This window comes from Schistocerca gregaria, chromosome 8 (assembly GCF_023897955.1).
Source record: "Schistocerca gregaria isolate iqSchGreg1 chromosome 8, iqSchGreg1.2, whole genome shotgun sequence".
Lineage (NCBI taxonomy): Eukaryota > Metazoa > Arthropoda > Insecta > Orthoptera > Acrididae > Schistocerca > Schistocerca gregaria.
In genome coordinates, this window is record NC_064927.1 from 212,389,279 (window position 1) to 212,406,624 (window position 17,346).

Consider the following 17,346-nt stretch of genomic DNA (forward strand, 5'->3'; position numbering starts at 1 on the left):
TAGGAGACTGATGACCGTAGATGTTAAGTCATATAGTGCTTAGAGCCATTGGAAACTCTCTGTCTCTCTCTCTCTCTCCCCATTTACTTGCTTTTCTGTGAGGAGTTTGAATCAAACGAATTTCTTACTCTCTGTGTCACATGTTGGTATGTAAGCTCATCACAATCGGAACATTTTAGCTTTATACATTAGATTCTTTGTTGGCTGCTACAAACGTGGGATTTCTATTCCGTTTCCATCACACTAACCAATACACGGGAAGAAATGGTACGCCTTCTTCAAAGCTTTTGCCTGTGATGGTAAGCTCATAGATGCACATACCTACTATCAAATGTCTTATTTTGTGGCAGAGGATCAATAACTGTCTGAGTACCGATGCAACACTTGCTGTGATTAGCTATCAGACTGCGTTCATTTGCATCCAATGAGTTTATAGGGCATATCACTTATGGTCTCCTGTGAGTGTCAACAGTTTGTTTACGTGAGTACTGTTATGGGCCTTATTTATATTTATTGACATCGGTTTTGTAACACTTCACTTCCAGACAGTCAGGACAAAAGAACTCCGCTTTATCCACAGCTAGACATCTCGACACTTTTGCGAAAACGACAGAAGATGGACAGAAACGGTGTAACTAAACTGTTACCTTTGATCTGAAAGGGTTGTCCTATTTAAAGAGTGATTGACAGGAGGCAGGTGCTACAATGCTCCAAAGGCCCGATTCAAGTAAGCATTCCCCTACAAACAGGAGCGTTTGTTGTTGGTGGAGACTAGTGTTGCAACGTGTAAATCAGGAGGTAGTTCCCAGGTTAAACGCAAGCTGCCGCAAGAATGGAAATTTGTGATACCTGTACGACACCTGGTATTTATGGTTACCCAGTGCCGATCGTTCATTGGGTGAGACTACAAAATGCGCCACCTAACGACAAAGACGATACGAGGAAATTTGTGACCTGAACGATAGAGTTGGGAAGTACTAACAAAACTGCCAAGCACGGGAAGCTGATTTATCAGTTAGGTATCAACGAGGAATTATTAGAGACAACAATCAGTTATAGAACAGTGATTACTGAGTCGCATGTCTTTCGTTAGATGAATCAATTAGGCATTTGGGTAAGTGATTTGCGTACTGTTTCAGGTATAGCGTTCTGATTTTACTGGTGGCATTTAAGCTTATTTTGGATCCAGTTTTCAGACTTTGAGTCGATCGTTTTCATGGTGACCCGATACTTTATGCATTCCATTGCACTTTGCGGCGGAGGGAGCTGCAATTTTGGCGTAATTGTTTGATCACTTATCTTCGACGTACTGTGCACTAGAAAAGGTCCATCTACCTCAGTACGGCGTCTGATCACCAGCCCATTACTCTGCACACTGTTCAGACGGTGTTAAAACAGCGTTGAAGGAAAACACCGTCAATACTTACGTTTGCAAAGTCCACGTATACTCTAGCAGCAAGTTATGCTATAATATCTTATAAAAATTTTCGGGTGGAGTACGATTGCTTCATCTCTTTAGAAAAATGTCAAAACTCGGCAACGAGTTCTTTTATTTCTTTAGGTTCAAAATAAGCACTTGCCACCAGCACGTATTTAGTTAACGAATAATATCACTGTCCTTAGCTCACAGTCCCGTTAACCTAGTACACACGCAAGCCACCAGAAATGCACTTCAGTCCGACCAGAATTATTAAATTATTTACAATCATTACTCTGCTACAATATATGAGTTTCATATTCGGTCCTTTTCAGTGGGTTTCTAATAAATAAACTACTCGCCAAATATTCCATAGACGAAAATGAAACATTCCATGCGGAATTTCACAAAGGCCGAAAGTTCACACGCTATTCTCTTTCCAACAAAACAATCAAAAACTTTCAAACTTCACAAAACCCTCCGTAAAGGGCACTGCTGTTAGGGCCACACAGTCTGGACGCGAGAAGCCAATTATTTCTTCATTTTACACAAAATAAAGGCGGAAACGTTCAACATGACGTGCATGTCCGAGAACTGACTAGCGACTCACTAATGTCGTTCCTTCTAGAGCCTACAACTACTTCCACTGCTTAACTCTGATTGATTGCACAAAATGACCAGCCAATCAAAACAATCCTTGGAGATCATTTTCGCGCTAAAACTGTCCTACGTCAATCATTATTCACACATAACTTTAGAAAACTATTACGCTGCAAATGACTATTCTGGCTGCCTTATTACAAAAGCAAGTACCCTTGGACATACGTCATTAACAAGTTTGGGAAATTACATTTTTTCATTGGAACTTGCTTGCTTAACACTTTCCCATGGTACAGTTACGTAATGTTGAATTTTTTTCGTATGTCCCACATACAAAACCTCACTCATTCTCGTTTACTCACACAACAACACATTAAATAAATACTGACCTTTCTAAATTTTATATTACAAAAATGAATAACAGTTAACATTCTTAATTATGAAAATTCAAACAAGTTGACCTAACACTTTGTGAACTTCAATAATGATTACAAATGATACTAAAAAGAAACTGTTATGAATCCTAACTGACTTATATCTTACAAGTGTCGGTTAGGAGTGTTTTAGGTAATTTTCCCTAACTCTGAAAGTACTCTGTATGCCAGCTAGAAAGCTGAGATTTGTACACAATCTTCTTTTTAATAACAAAGGGCAGCATATTGACTTTTAAGTAAATTGAATAATATGAAATATAGTTTATTTAGATTCTTAGGAGCTTGAATATTCTGTCGTTCGAATTAACACAAGTACCGCTTCCCACGGCTAGGCTAGCGACAGGTGTGAATGAGTCAGGCAAAGATACAAGCGGCCGTTTCTATCACCGCCAACGTCCAAAGCTACGAGCCGTACTGCAAATAGTACAATAAATGCTTTTGCAAATTGAATCGAGACATTACAACTGACCTCAGCTTCCAAATATTAAGTTGACGTCACCCCTTTAAGCTAATTACAGCAGAGAATGTACGCCGTGGACGCAGACAATAACACCGCAGCGGCTACATGGAAAGGCATTAGGCTGGCAGCGGTTATGAAGGACGGAGCTAAGCTGCAGCGAGCCTAGCCTCGGAGCCATGACATGAGGAGGTAAAGCCACACAATACCAAATCACAAACTGGTGTCTACGCCCAGATAAGTCGGAGTTGAGTCTGTATTTCTATTGTTGATTTGTGAATGATAATAATAAGAAAGGTAAATGTTTCGGTGTGTTCGCCATTCTTAAATTATTTAATAATATATTTGACGTCCAGTGTGTGCTGACTTCATTCGCATTTGAATTCGTCACTAAATTTTTATTGGAATTTGGCGCTCACATTGGCGCCATGTCACATACGCATTCCAGTCCCAGAATCAATTCAACACACTGCAGTGTTACTTTTGCTTATTAGCTTCTACGTTATATAGTCCTAAATAAAATTGGATCCTTGATTACACTTACTTCACTCCTCTTCGCCTGGATGTCTTGGCTTTAGCTGCACATATGCACATGGGCTACAACTAAAAGCAATTCCCACGTCAGAGTCAAATCGTGTTTTTCCAATATTTTAAGAAGTCCCAAAGGATGCTCTAATTTAGTCATGTATGACTTCCAAAAACTCCACAATCTAAAATTTAAAGTTATGTTTATACATCTACCATAAATATTACTTACTAACGTCTTTCTCTAGTCTACAAGTCTCGCTTTGCTATAATTTTGTGCACTGCGTAGCTTTTCATTTGCGTGAATCTCTAGCTTCACCTCCTTGTGAGTGAGGTGCTTTAATTTTTCGTGTTGTATAACTGGAGTTTCAGTCGGCCTAGTAATGTATATAGGGTCAATCGCTTAAGACATGCACCGAAAGTATTGTGGCAATGTAAAGTGCTACTGACATGCACTTGTCACAGAATGGATTGGTAGTCGCTAGGGCTCGTATTGTTAACCAGTCAACAGATTGTAATAATATTTAGAAAGTGTAAGTTTTGTGCAAACATACACGTTTTAAGTGGAAAGATGCGTATTGACATTAACAAACTAAAAGTAGGGTAAATTGGAGATTCAGTGGAGTCAGTTGCAGGATTCTAGTACGAATCGTTTACAAGATATCGCATTTTGAAAAGTCCCACACCGACACTTGTACAGCACCTGTGTAGCGCACACTAAAGAACCACACGAGTGCATAGACTACTTTTGTAGATTGTGACCACTAACGAGACAACTGACCATCATAGGTTGAGTTCAAAATCACCACCTACAAGGGTAATACACGCTTACAGTCTGGTGTGGAACGACTGGTAGCATTTCAGCGAAGACGTCCGAGCAGGTCGCAGTAACAGTTGTTGCATATCATCGGGTGCAGTTGGTACGTGTTGTAGACAGCGTCTTTCAGCTTTCTCCACAGAAGAAAAAAAATTTTAAGTCGACAAATCCGCTGAACGGTCTGACCAAAGTACAGATCCTCTTCATCCAGTTCAAAGATTTGGAAACAGTTCGTGAAGAAATGCTGTAGTACTTCGTGCACCGACCCCGATCATACTGGTACCACAGGATCCTCCGAGCCTGCAAAGGAACGTCTTCTAGCGTTCGTGGCAGATGGTCTGTTAGGTGAGTGAGACACTTGTGCGCATTTATTGTTACTTCTAGGAAAATTGGGCCTGAGTTGATAATTCATTATCCTACACCACCCGTTTATACACCACGGACGCATGCGTTGCAACTGATGAAGCTAACGGTGACTGTCAACAGGACAATAGTACGTGTTCCGGCGGCTTACATGGTCATGATTGGTAAATGCTGCCTCATCGTTAAACAAGATACTTGATACATCTGGAGTATCCTGTCTTACTCCATGATGGAGGGAGATGTGATATGGCTGGAACCTGTGTCAATGAAGACGTGTGTAGGCGCCCTGGTGGTACCAGTCACCTACAGTGGACTGGAGGCCGAGTGGTGAACTCTCCAGTTGTCAGGATGCTAGGAAATGACTGTGGATGCGTCAGAAACGAAAAAGAAAGGTTATTAATTCATGACCACTTTATTCCTGCCGAGTACAATGTGGCCCACGTAACACAGGCTGGCTGAGATTGGTGATATCAATGACCTTTCCCGAGTCCTCGCTGACTTGCAGCGATGACACCAGCTCCGGGCCACACCAGTCTTGGTAGCGCAGCGCCGCGTGCTGTGACGTAGCGGAGGAATGTCCTTACTTCATACTTCGGCTGCGCGTGGTTGGTGGCTCCCAGCTGGCCAGCGAACTCGGGGGCGGACAGCAGGAGGCTCCGGGTTGGAGTCCCGGCGCTGTCGGCATGAGAGGCGTTCTTGTAGTGTACTCTATCCCACCCCGACTTCTTCCCTGCTCCTACTGGTTGCTCTGCGGAACCGGCTGTAATCCCCTAGCATCGTCGGCTCACCTGGTTGTGAGGGCGGATGCACAGGGCCTAGGCGCCACACGATCTCGACGACGGCTCATTGATGTTGTTAGCATTGATGGCGAGCGAGTCTGCCGCAATGTCTGCCAATCCTAGGTTGATGATTGACTGTGGCAGCAGAGAGGACCAGAGCTGGTACTGTCCCCTCACGTCTTCTGCTGGATGGGCCGCACTTACTGCAACATCTCCTTAATAAAGATTAACATGTCGATCACCAAGCTGAGCGCTACGCAGCGACCCAGTGAACATCTAACTGCAAGTCTAACTGCGAGTGCCCTGTTGCTATCAAAGCTGGCGTATTTAAAGGACGCACGAGCGACGTCCTGACGTCATGCTCGTTTGTAATGAATGCAATCGTTCCAGTTATACTGCTGATTTACCTGTCGCACTCGCCCCTTAGGTGTCCTTGCGACAGTGTTATGTGTTGTTACGGCAGACGTACGCGAAGTTGTGAAATGCAGTACAGCTGACGCTATACCTCTGTCTTACACTCTACGAAAGTCCCTGTCTTACACAAACCCGCATGCTAAGCAATTCTCTCTTGCCTGTTGTGTGTAACCAGGCCATTGTCCCTGTGTGACGACACATTCCGATATATGTGCAATCCTCTTACCTCTTGGCTAACCTACTGCCTCTGGGTCTCGGCATAGGCAACGAAACTTTGACAATATTCCACGTTTCCAACTCTTTACTATTCCGCAACACTACACACACACACCCTTTAAGAAAATCCGTCGCCAATTTTACAATTCTGTACTTACTGGTTGTGAATACCATACTTCCTTATACTCTACAGGTATCTTACAACTACTCTTTCAACACTGTCAAACTTTTCTTATCCGCTAATAATCTATTTATACTCAATACTGATTCCAATCTTATCATTGGTTATCTATTTATATTACGTTCCACTATTCCCGATCCATCCCATAGGTATTTGATGTACGGTTGTTGTTTCAGAACGAGACATCTTTGTCCATATACAAAAGTAAGTTGCTCAAATAAACACTAGAACTAAGATTATGCAAGTCGTTGACACACCAAATATAATTGTGTCTTGCTTTCATTTCTCGCGATATTGCTGCACGTGCTGCAGTAGTTGATTAACTGAGATCTGCTCTTTTTCTAAGATAATCAGGCTATCTAATGATTGTAGCAATGTGGGATCCAAGGACTCGTTAATAAACGGTAGGTTCTGGCGAGACAATATGTGTGCTGGTTCCTCTGAATGATACAAGATTGTGTCACGTTAATCATTGTTGTACCCGTGAAAGTAGCTGGTAGCTACATCACATCCAGTGCCATTAATCAATAACCCACTGCCCTGCAGTTCCAGGTTTGATATATCTGTCAATCTACCATTTCTGTAACAAGTGGCAACTACGGTCTCTAGTTCGAATACAGAGTAAATCCAATGTTCCCCCACTCTCTGAAATTTCGGTCCCAGAAGTAACACCTTTCTGTCTCATTCTAAGGTTCCCATATTCCCCAAGAACAACTACATCTCACACGAGTGATTGTGGGTTGCCACCTCCTTTGCTGGACAAATAAAAACACTTCCCCTGAAACAGTCTGTCAAATCTTCCGTAGACATTACCACATGAGCACTCATCCGTCTTGACACTAACAACACTTCCCGAGTTTGCACTTTGACCCACTTCCCAAAAGTGCACCCCATATAATGGGATATACGGGTGTACTGTATAATACTGGTACCGCGAACTGATATCCATCACTGGTATTTCCACTTCTACATGTTTACTCGCCTGATCCGTAATTACTCTCACTTTAGACATGCCATAGAATAACGGTAAATTCCGCTTCGCTGGAGGCACGACATGACGCACTCCTTCCGAGAATTCTTAGTGCTCTTTCAGCAACGCCTTCAGCATCTGATCTGGACCTAACAAAGTGGCACTCATTGGACCATGCACTGCGTGATGCATAGCTTCATATAACGCTTCCAATTCGGCACGCGCATAATCCACCCTGTGTGCTAATGCCCTCAATATAGCTGGTACTTGTATTTTCTCGTCTATTCGGCTCAATCTCACCTGTGTAGCCTCTATATGCCCCATTCAACACTTTCCTGGTATTTGCTGCATGTCGTTCCAGTTCTGACGTCAACTCCTGCAGTGTTCTAGCGATATTCAATATTCCCTGCTCCATGTTACCTATACGTGTCGTGTGCCAATCCACTTTCGACTTTGTGTCCTCCGCCAACTCCTGTACCTACCCCACCATACTTTTAAGCTCCTTATATCTTCCTCGTCCGCCTTTCCAAACACTGTTTTCAGCAATTTTCCCCCTGCATCCAACCACCCTCGTTTCCTGCGAACGACCGTTTGCGGGACCACTTCTGTTACTTGTTGCAGCTGCCTTCTCAGCTTTTCATATGAGAGCTTCAATTCCTGTTACTCGTTCCGTATGTCTTGAAACAACCCCTCCTTCTCCATGGCCGCCTGTAGCGCCGTAAACCTATCCTGTAGTGTCCGTACATCATTCCTCACTCCCCATATATTATACGTTCTGCTGTTATTTTAGCTTCGGTACCCTCACACCCTTTGTTACTGCTGGAGGAATCTGCGATAACCCATCCACTACGCCCTTAAATGGCTTAATCCTACTCACATGAGCTACTGACGACTTGGTTGGTAACTGCAACGTTACGTTCACTGGAGACACTATTTCATTTACTTGACACGGTCCAGAATATTTCGTCAAAAACTTCTTCGTTTTGCAACAAGGGTTGCAACCCTTGTTCACAGTACGAGCAGCAATTAGCGGTTCGCCATCTCACAACTGTTCGTGGTGCCGCCTTTCCGGCTCAGATCTTGTAAGTACTGCATCTTTTCCAGTCAGTACAAACTTTAATTTTATTAATGTACTATATACCTAATATGTTTTAGAGGATTCTAAAGACGACGTTCATAGTAGCGTCGAAAACAGGTCAATTTTGACTTAATGTTTGTGACCGAAGGCTTATTTGTTCCAATATGATTCTGACACGGTCACTGAACCTTAGCAGCTATGTTCAAAGTTTTACATTCTTTATGAAGTTATCTATTCTCATCTTGTGTCTCAGTCAATTTCTTTTCTACTATCTAATTCTTTCCGTTACTTGTCCTTTCTCATTCATTCTGAGTAACATCTGATTCCTTATTTTATGTGTCCTAATCACTCTTCCCATTTTTTCCAGATTTGCATTTTAAAGGCAACTAAATGATTTTTCTCTGTCTGCGGCAGTGCCCATTTTCCGGAATCGTAGAAAATGTCTCTGAGCACTATGCGACTTAATTTCTGAGGTCATCAGTCGCCTAGAACTTAGAACTCATTAAACCTAACTGAACTACGGACATCACACACATCCATGCCCGAGGCAGGATTCGAACTCGCGACCGTAGCGGTCGCACGGTTCCAGACGGTAGCGCCTAGAACCGCACGGCCGCTCCGGCCAGCCCGGAATCATAGAAAACATCACATTAAACATTTCCTTAAGTTAGAATTTATTCAATGAACCACAGACAATACTTGTTCAATGAAACATATCTTTTGAAATTGCTATCCTCGGTTTTACTATTCATTACGTGTCAGGTTTTTTGGGCTCGTAGCTACCTGCCGTTATCAACTTGTTCCCATAGCACTTAAGAAATTTTCGCTTTGATCTTCCTTGATCGCCTTATAAAAAGCATTCCCACAGTACTCTTCACACTTATTTCGTTCCGTATTTCTCACAGCTAGTATCCTGTCCTTTTCATTTTCACTTAGTAATACCATGTCATCAGCAAGTCTTATACATTTCATTATTCTTCCTCCTATGATTACACATCGTTCCTATTGGAATCAATTTTCAGCAACACGGCGTAATTAGATACTACATAGAAAATGAACAGTTCTACAAACAATGTCTTACATTATCTCATCTGCTCTTAAATTTACTTAAAGATATCTCATTAATTACCAGAAAGACATTGTCACACTGCAACGGAGTGTACACCGTTTCCTAACTTCTGTCCAGATTAAAAGTGTGCGTAGGACCGAGACTCGAACTCGCGACCTCTTCCTTTCCCGAGCAAGTGCTCTACCGACGTTTTCTTCTTTTTTTTCATTGTTAACCGGGACACGAGCCTGCGATCTGCTCTGCATACTAGGCAGTTTTCTTTTGCTTTGCCTTTAGCGGCCAAGAACACTTGCGATTCTTTTTTTTTCAGGAATGAGAGAACACAATCACATTCAGGCCGGGTGGAGACAAGGTAGTAGGGGTCGAAACCCGAAACCTGGCCACCAGGCCTCCACCCCACTTGTCACTGCGCTGGTACCTCACACGGGCATGCTACTAGGTTTTTTTATTTCATATTTTTTTATCTTTTTATCAGTTTTTATATTTTTAAAAATTTTCATTTATGAAAGTAAAACTTTAGGATTAGTTTTCCAATTGTGGGACTCAAAATTTTTTCTCGAGGAAGAACACAATGAACGAAGACTCCAGAACCAGAAGAAAAACAAATAAACAATCAAAGCTACCGAATTTTGACGATTACAGGCAAGGTACAACGTATTGACAAATAAAGCACGATAAATTGGAAGCCCCTGCCATTTACAATGAGTGTTCCCGATATATTGGGGAAAAACCAGGTTTCAGTGTCGTTATCACTTTCGACTACACAACGAGTACAGTGTCCTAGAAGCCATACGATCGAACTGGTCTTTGTCCGGGCAAAAACGGAAAAGCCCGGGCACAGAAGACGTTGAACCGAGAAAGCAGCTTCAGCTGATCGGGTAAAGAAAGCAAATTTTCGGTGAATCCAGTGCCCGTGTTCTCGTCTGCGAGAGACGAGCCTGTGAGGTAATGTATCAGGTTGATACCATGTGCCGCAAATACCAGTCGGATTAAAGGCAATACGATGGAGGCGTTCTTCGGTCGGGATCAGATTGTGAGTGGCCGTATACCACGATGAGGCTACTTCCATCGGGAGGAGAGGAAGGCTGTTGCCCAGGATATCGATGGTACGGCCATTTCAGCAGGGGAGAAGGATAATTGTAGTCCACAACGAGAAAGCAAACATCTGGTGGTAAGTTAAGTCACTGAAAGAATTTCAGCACAAAAAATTACTGTAACACTCAATTCGCATACGTGTCGTAGTTCAGAATGGATGCGGCCGACATTGGCAGGGGGAATAAGACTGGGGTGTCAAGGACACGTAGATGATATGTAATGGAATGAGTTGCTCGAGCACATGCTAATACGGTACGCCTTACAAACAGTACTGAAGCCTTCAATTTGATATTGGGAAGTCTCAATCATAGAACGGAACGGGGCCTCGCAATCACTTCATACCCTAGTCGGAAAATATGACTTTGCCGAAGCAAACGACCGGACCGGACGGAGGGACTAGAAGTTTGTCGTGAACACTAAAGGAATCAGCCCCTGAATTCGATTCGTCACCTCCTGCCAACTGAAATCAGCCATTTTCATGTGGCAGCGATTTGTGTCGAGCAACTACCGTTGTCCATCGGATGGCAGCGTGTTGAAACCCTGCAATGGTAATAGGGCACATTTCCGTTCATTAATGTGGGTTCCAGAGAGAGAACAAAAGGAATACAATGTATCCTTGACGTACCAGTACCTAACATCTACCAGCTACGTAACTGATCTGCAACATGGAAGGGCTGAGTTTCTAAGGGCAAGACGAAAAGTGACAATCATAGCGGGCTCCCTGTGTTAAGACACGTCGTATGCTGATCTGAGGAATAGTTTGTTCATAAACTAGGACAGATGCGTGAATACCAGTAGGAATATTAGGTAATACCTGACACGCAGTATGATTGGAACCGGTCGCCTTGAGAACCTGACTCAAAATACCGCAATTGAAGCGGTCAAGTGCCATGTCAAAATCAATAAAAATCAAAGCTCCATAGACAGCAGCTGCAGCAGCCATGGAGACAGCGTCTCGATATTCGACCATAAAAGTCTGAATCTGGAGCACAGGCACACAACATTGTGGAACAAGAAGAATTTTTTCTATCAGTATCAACAAACGGCTAGCAATTTGTAACACAAATTAAGTAGTGTGATCGGGCGGAATTATCAACCTCTGGACGTCCGGTTGTCCTCTGAATTAGAACGATTTTACCAATCCTGAAAGGGACAGCAATCAATCCCCCTGGTCACATTTGCCAGTCACGTAATGGTATCACCTATAAAAGTCCAAAAATGTACGTAAAATTCCTTAGGAATATCGTCGTGTCACGATGGGACGTCAGTACGTGGCCATCGGTATGAGTAAGGGACGTGATACATGCTTGTTTGCGACGCGTCCGCAAGAGGAAAAAGTAATAAAACAAATCAGCTAATCCTGTAGAAAGGAGCAGGAAAATCGATCCCACCCTGAATCCATCTATTTGTTCCCTTTTGAGCCGAAGAAGCTTCGCCTTAACATAGCGGAAATCCATAACCCGTAATGGAGCTTGTCCGGCACCGTAATAAGGTTGTCGCAAGACAGAATATAGTTTTTGGATCCGAAGAAGATTCCTCACATAAACGCTTTCCGGTGCAAATGTTTGGCATGTCCTGACCACCAATCCATAAGAGTAGGATGACAGTCCTGTAGAAGAAAGCTACCGGCCGAAAGCTCTATAACGATCCTTTCGGGGAAATGATACTTTAAGAGGGAGGTTCAACATCCAGGGGAGACGATACAGGATACAGCTATACTGGTCGCGGTACAAGATTTAAAGTTATAGTCAAGGCACAGTGATTAATGAAACAAGTGATTACCACGTCTATTGTTAACATATAAAGAAACAGAAAGATAAAAACGACCGAGTCTACTGCTGGAAGTAGCTTAAAAATGCGTGTACCTGACGAGAGTGGGATAGTGACAAATCCACACATCGCGTATTATCGAAGAACGCACATAATCGTCTAGTTCCTTGCTGAGATAAAAATTAGGAGTCTGAAACGCTGGTCGCAAAGAACAATTAAAATCTTTGCCTAACGTACGTTTCTGCGGACTTTTACTAAATAAATAAACCATATCCTCTTTATAAAACGCCCACAATCTGTGAAACGGTCAGATACTGAAGGTAAATAAAGATGAATCAGAGTAAGGTTACAAGAAGTGCAGCCTGTACATCGACCGCTATTAAGAACTTCGAAATCAGTGGTATTCCCTCTCTGTAAAATAACATAGTGCCACTAGATAGTTCAGGAGCCACATTAAAAAAATTGGAAAAGCTGGAAAGAGAAAAATGGTCAAATAACACTTCTTGCAAAAATATCGCGACTGCACTTGCGTCGTGGATAAACTGATGCAGCGCCGCAGGTCTAAAATCGTAACTAATTCTGTTCGCACAGAGGGTAAGAAAAGCATAGACCTGCACCTATTTATTACAAAACTATGGAGATGATTATATGCCAATGATCTTTAAGAGTTCATGGCGGAGTCAACGAATGAATATGAATGTAAAGAGGCGGATCCGTCTCTTCCACCCTCTTTCTGTTTTATCGGTTTTGACGATATTGCGCGGTCAGATTGAAAACGGCTGTGTGGGAAGGTGACCACCGCATGGAGCTACGTGAGTGGGGGGGGGGGGGGGGGGGAGGGGGGGGCGATAATCAACGGTAACGAAAAGTGACGGTACGCGTTTTACCGTTTCCACATGTTTATGATCAGAAGTGGTCTGTGGCATGCTTTTCCATCCGTGGGCGCAGAAGTAGAGTGGGAATACATTACGGACGCAGGGATGTATGGTAAGCACATAAACATAGTACGGAGCTCCGGAATACGTCTAGCCTTATGTGATTTCGAAGAGGTGTTGTCGTTCACGGAATCACTTCGGGGGAGAGCTGGACGCTTTCGAATCTTAAACCGCAACGGACAAGTTGTCATACGGCTTACACTCGTGGAGAGGAGAGGCCTCCTCCAAAGGAATCTTTTCATTAGAGCTGAGAAGGGAAGGGGTCTGAACCCTCACCATCATGCTCCCGTCTACGCTTGTTTTGGAGTTGGTGGCGGCGCGGAAGCTAGAGTGGTGAAGTCTCCAAGCGATGGTAACAGCGGGAATGCGCTATATCCATCATGCAATGGCTCGCTTATCCCTTCAGAAAAATGGTCAGGCATAATGGCTGTAACTTGGGGAATCAGGTACGCTTACGTTAGCCTTTTACTTTGTCCATAAGTGGATTTTAAGGTCGTGACACGACATGGTCAATTTATACTCACGCGTCCAACTTCATTACAACAGGTCGCTTCTTCTCCTGTGCAAAATATGTGGATCCGGAGCGGCCGTGAGGTTCTAGGCTCTTCAGTCTGGAACCGCGTGACCGCTACGGTCACAGGTTCCAAACCTGCATCGGGCATGGATGTGTGTGATGTACTTAAATTAGTTACGTTTAAGTAGTTGTAAATTCTAGGGGACTGATGACCACAGATGTTAAGTCCCATAGTGCTCAGAGCCAATTTTTGAACCGGTGTCCACACAGCTGCAAATGAAAGGGGATACTCCGTTTAACCGACATGTCTACAGATCGAACTCCGCAGTAAACCTGTAAACGATATTGTGGGGATCAGCGTTCCCGCAGTATGTCCAAAATAGAAGCAGGACGCTCTTGAGTCAACTGTCATCAACTTCGGGAGGAAGGTTAAATACCTCAACAATCGTAAATCCTACCTCTACGTTTGTCAGACTAACCATGCTATTATCGCCATCGCGATAAGTGACTAGTCCTAGCTGCAAAAGGAGCCAGTCAACCTTAAACTGGTCTAGAAATGTGGCATAAAACACATGAGATTCAGAAGCGAAGTTAGCCGTACCAACCTGCTCTGAAATTACCTTTATCGTACCTACAAGACAATCCTGAATTTCCAACAAACTTGGCTGCGCATGCCACGTGCACTTGTCAAACCGTTAACTCGCGGTGCCTGGAAACCATGTCCGACATAACAGCGCAAGACAATTTCGCGTCAAAATTGAATCACCGACACGAGACGCTGAACGACAGACAACGATGTGACGCACACAACGACTTACACGACACGGACAAAGAAAGCAAAGAAGCTCTCGCAACGCTATCATAGAGGCGGGAACAGATACAGGCATCTCGCCCGGCGTGCGAAACGGGACTGTACTAAGGTCCATAAAGGATTGAACTACCAACGCACGACTCATGAATCCTCCTCACAGCTTTTTTTCTGTTGGTACCTCATTTTCTACCTTCCAAGCTTCACTTTCTGTGACATGAACACCAAGAACAAAGGATACCGTGAAGAACTTACATGAAAGGCAATACATAGAATTGTGTATAGAACAAGGCCTGCCCACAGTGTAGAAAGCCAAATATGAGGTAAATTCAATAGTCGAAAGAAAATATTCTAAATTGTTCTGTGTTTTTGTTGATAGGAACATGATCTGAACTGAAAGTCATATCGTATAGATCTTCGCAGACGTTTATATCTGCAGCTTGTTCTATGTGAGTAGGTGGTTAATAACAACGGACTATAGAGAGAATTCGACGAAAAGGTATCTGCTCGTAAATTCAGTCTTCAGTATCTTAGCGACTCTTTATCAACATCAATTCAAAGTTCTAAAACTGTGTGTGTGTGTGTGTGTGTGTGTGTGTGAGAGAGAGAGAGAGAGAGAGAGAGAGAGAGAGAGAGAGAGAGAGAAAGAAAGAAGAGAAAGGTTGCAAACACGGTTATAATCTTATAAAAAAGTTTTTCTTTGGGTCAGATGTAAAGTCCATAAAACGTATCCAAAAGCCTCAGGTTTAATTCCGGTCACTCCTAGGATTTATCTCTCTCGCATTTCGCTTATTTCACCTCTGGCTATGTTTATTAATGTGAAAAACACCAAGTTGTACCGTGTTCTGCAACCTAACGTAAACTGTTTTTCTTCCTATAACTCAGTGGGTAATATGATCATGAAAGCACTATTGCCTTCTAATAAACCACAGAACTTCTGACAGCTTTATCTATTTTATGTAAAAGACTCTGTATCATTTATGAGAAAGGTAATCATACTAATGGTCAGCACGCTGGCATATTTCCACTTAAGAAGTAAATCACGTTTAGAAACTAAGTGACCAGTGCTACACTACAGACAGATACAGCGGCTGCGATACGTGGAGTACATGCACCAAACCGATACCTAGCCAATCAACAGGGATAAGACAGGAATGACATCTTTTGCACTGGAATGATTTTCACAAACCAGCTCAGCAAGCTACGCGGCGAACGAGAAAAGTAATGAGACGGATCTTTTATCTACCGAAGTTTTAATTTTTGTTACACGATAATATTCTTCACTTGAAATTACTTCCCTTCGGCAGCTATTCACCGGTGGAGTCGTTGTTCCCTGTCTTGGTAGCATCACTGAAAGGCTCTTTAACACGTCGGCCATATTCTTTTGAATGTTAACCAGAGGCCCAGTATGACGCTCTTTTAAGATATTTTTTAATTTCGGGAAAAGAAAATGTCAAGGTCTCAGATCTGGTGGATATGGTGGCTGTTGTACAACAGGAACTTCTTACGTCACAAGGCATTCCTGCTTTATGATGTAAAAAAATTGTAACCGCCCTGTTAAATTGTTAGAAGCTTAGTCAGTCGGTGTCGTAATTTTGAAATCCGAGTTATTATGAATGTCGCGTAATAAGCGCCGTTGTGACAATTGTGGAATCTAAGTCACTGAATATTAGAAGTAACGTTATTAAAGAATATACTCTACTGACAACACAAAATAAAAGGACACGTACATTCGCGAGTGAGTGGTTCAAAATAAAAATTAATACCGTAATGGAAACGGGTCATAAGTATAGTTACACTGGTACACGACTCAAATGTACGTAAACGTGCTATTGGGGTGGAGGCATGTACGTTCTAAATATTATCATTCACCGTGGCCTGGGTAACAAAAATTGTAGTTAAAACACATTTATTCATCTAAGAAATAAAATAATTGGACTTCGTAATTAAATGAAAAGGAAGATTGCAGTTTCGGGATGTCGCAGCACATATGTTGAAATTGACATTGGCGGCCACGAAAGGAAAAAGATGAACACATTCACGTACCTCTATTGTTGAGCAGCTGAGTCGTGAATATCGTCGCCTCCATCTAAATTCACCGTATAAAATTAAAATAAAAAAAATATTCCAGAGTTACACGAGCTGGTGTCCATGACATCGTAAGTGAGATAGTCGTTCTGTTTCATAAATAGCTTTCTCTGTATAACACCATTTCACTTTAAAGTTACACAGCACGTCTTGTCACCAGGACATGAGGACAACTAAAGGTAACTAATACTAAAACTAATAAACGAAGAACGTAAAGGTTCTTTTGTCCATCACTGTTAAATACTTTTCACATTAATCTTGAATATGAGAGCCGAATAATTATCTTTACATTTATCAATAAGAAATAATTATTAAGTTCCTTTAGAAATTCCATCACGAAAGTGACGGTTTCACATGGGGAGTTGTCGTGATGCAGCTTCAACTTGTCTGCAATGTCCGGTCTCACTTGATTTACCGTTTTCCTGAGCCTTTCAAGGATATCTTTGTAAAACCCATGGTTAGTATTTTTAACGACTGTCAACTATCACAAGAACAACCACGCTTTCGACGTTTTTGTCGGCTTTTGAACTTTGAGGACTCCCTCAGCGAGTATCGCCTTCAACGTCTTCTCGGCCTTAAAAGCGATTTGTGCAATAGGGAAAACTTCTACTATTGGAATGTCTTAGGCCTGTCTCAGTTTTTCAAAGGTCACACTCGCAGATACCCCAAGTTTAATACAAAACTTGAAGGTACAACTTTGGCCTAAATTACACTGTTCCTTTTTTATAACACCCAACAGGAACAGTACTTCACCGCCGGCGCTCTCAGAAATCACGTGATGCCTTTAAGGGGCTGAAACGTGAGCTGAATACCTGT

General features: G+C 42.7%; 1 protein-coding gene across 1 annotated transcript in view; it reads left to right on the plus strand.

Moving 5' to 3' along the window:
* The window catches only part of LOC126284403 (uncharacterized), a 297,854-nt gene that overhangs the window by 232,288 nt on the left and 48,220 nt on the right, over positions 1 to 17,346 (plus strand). The window lies entirely within an intron of this gene.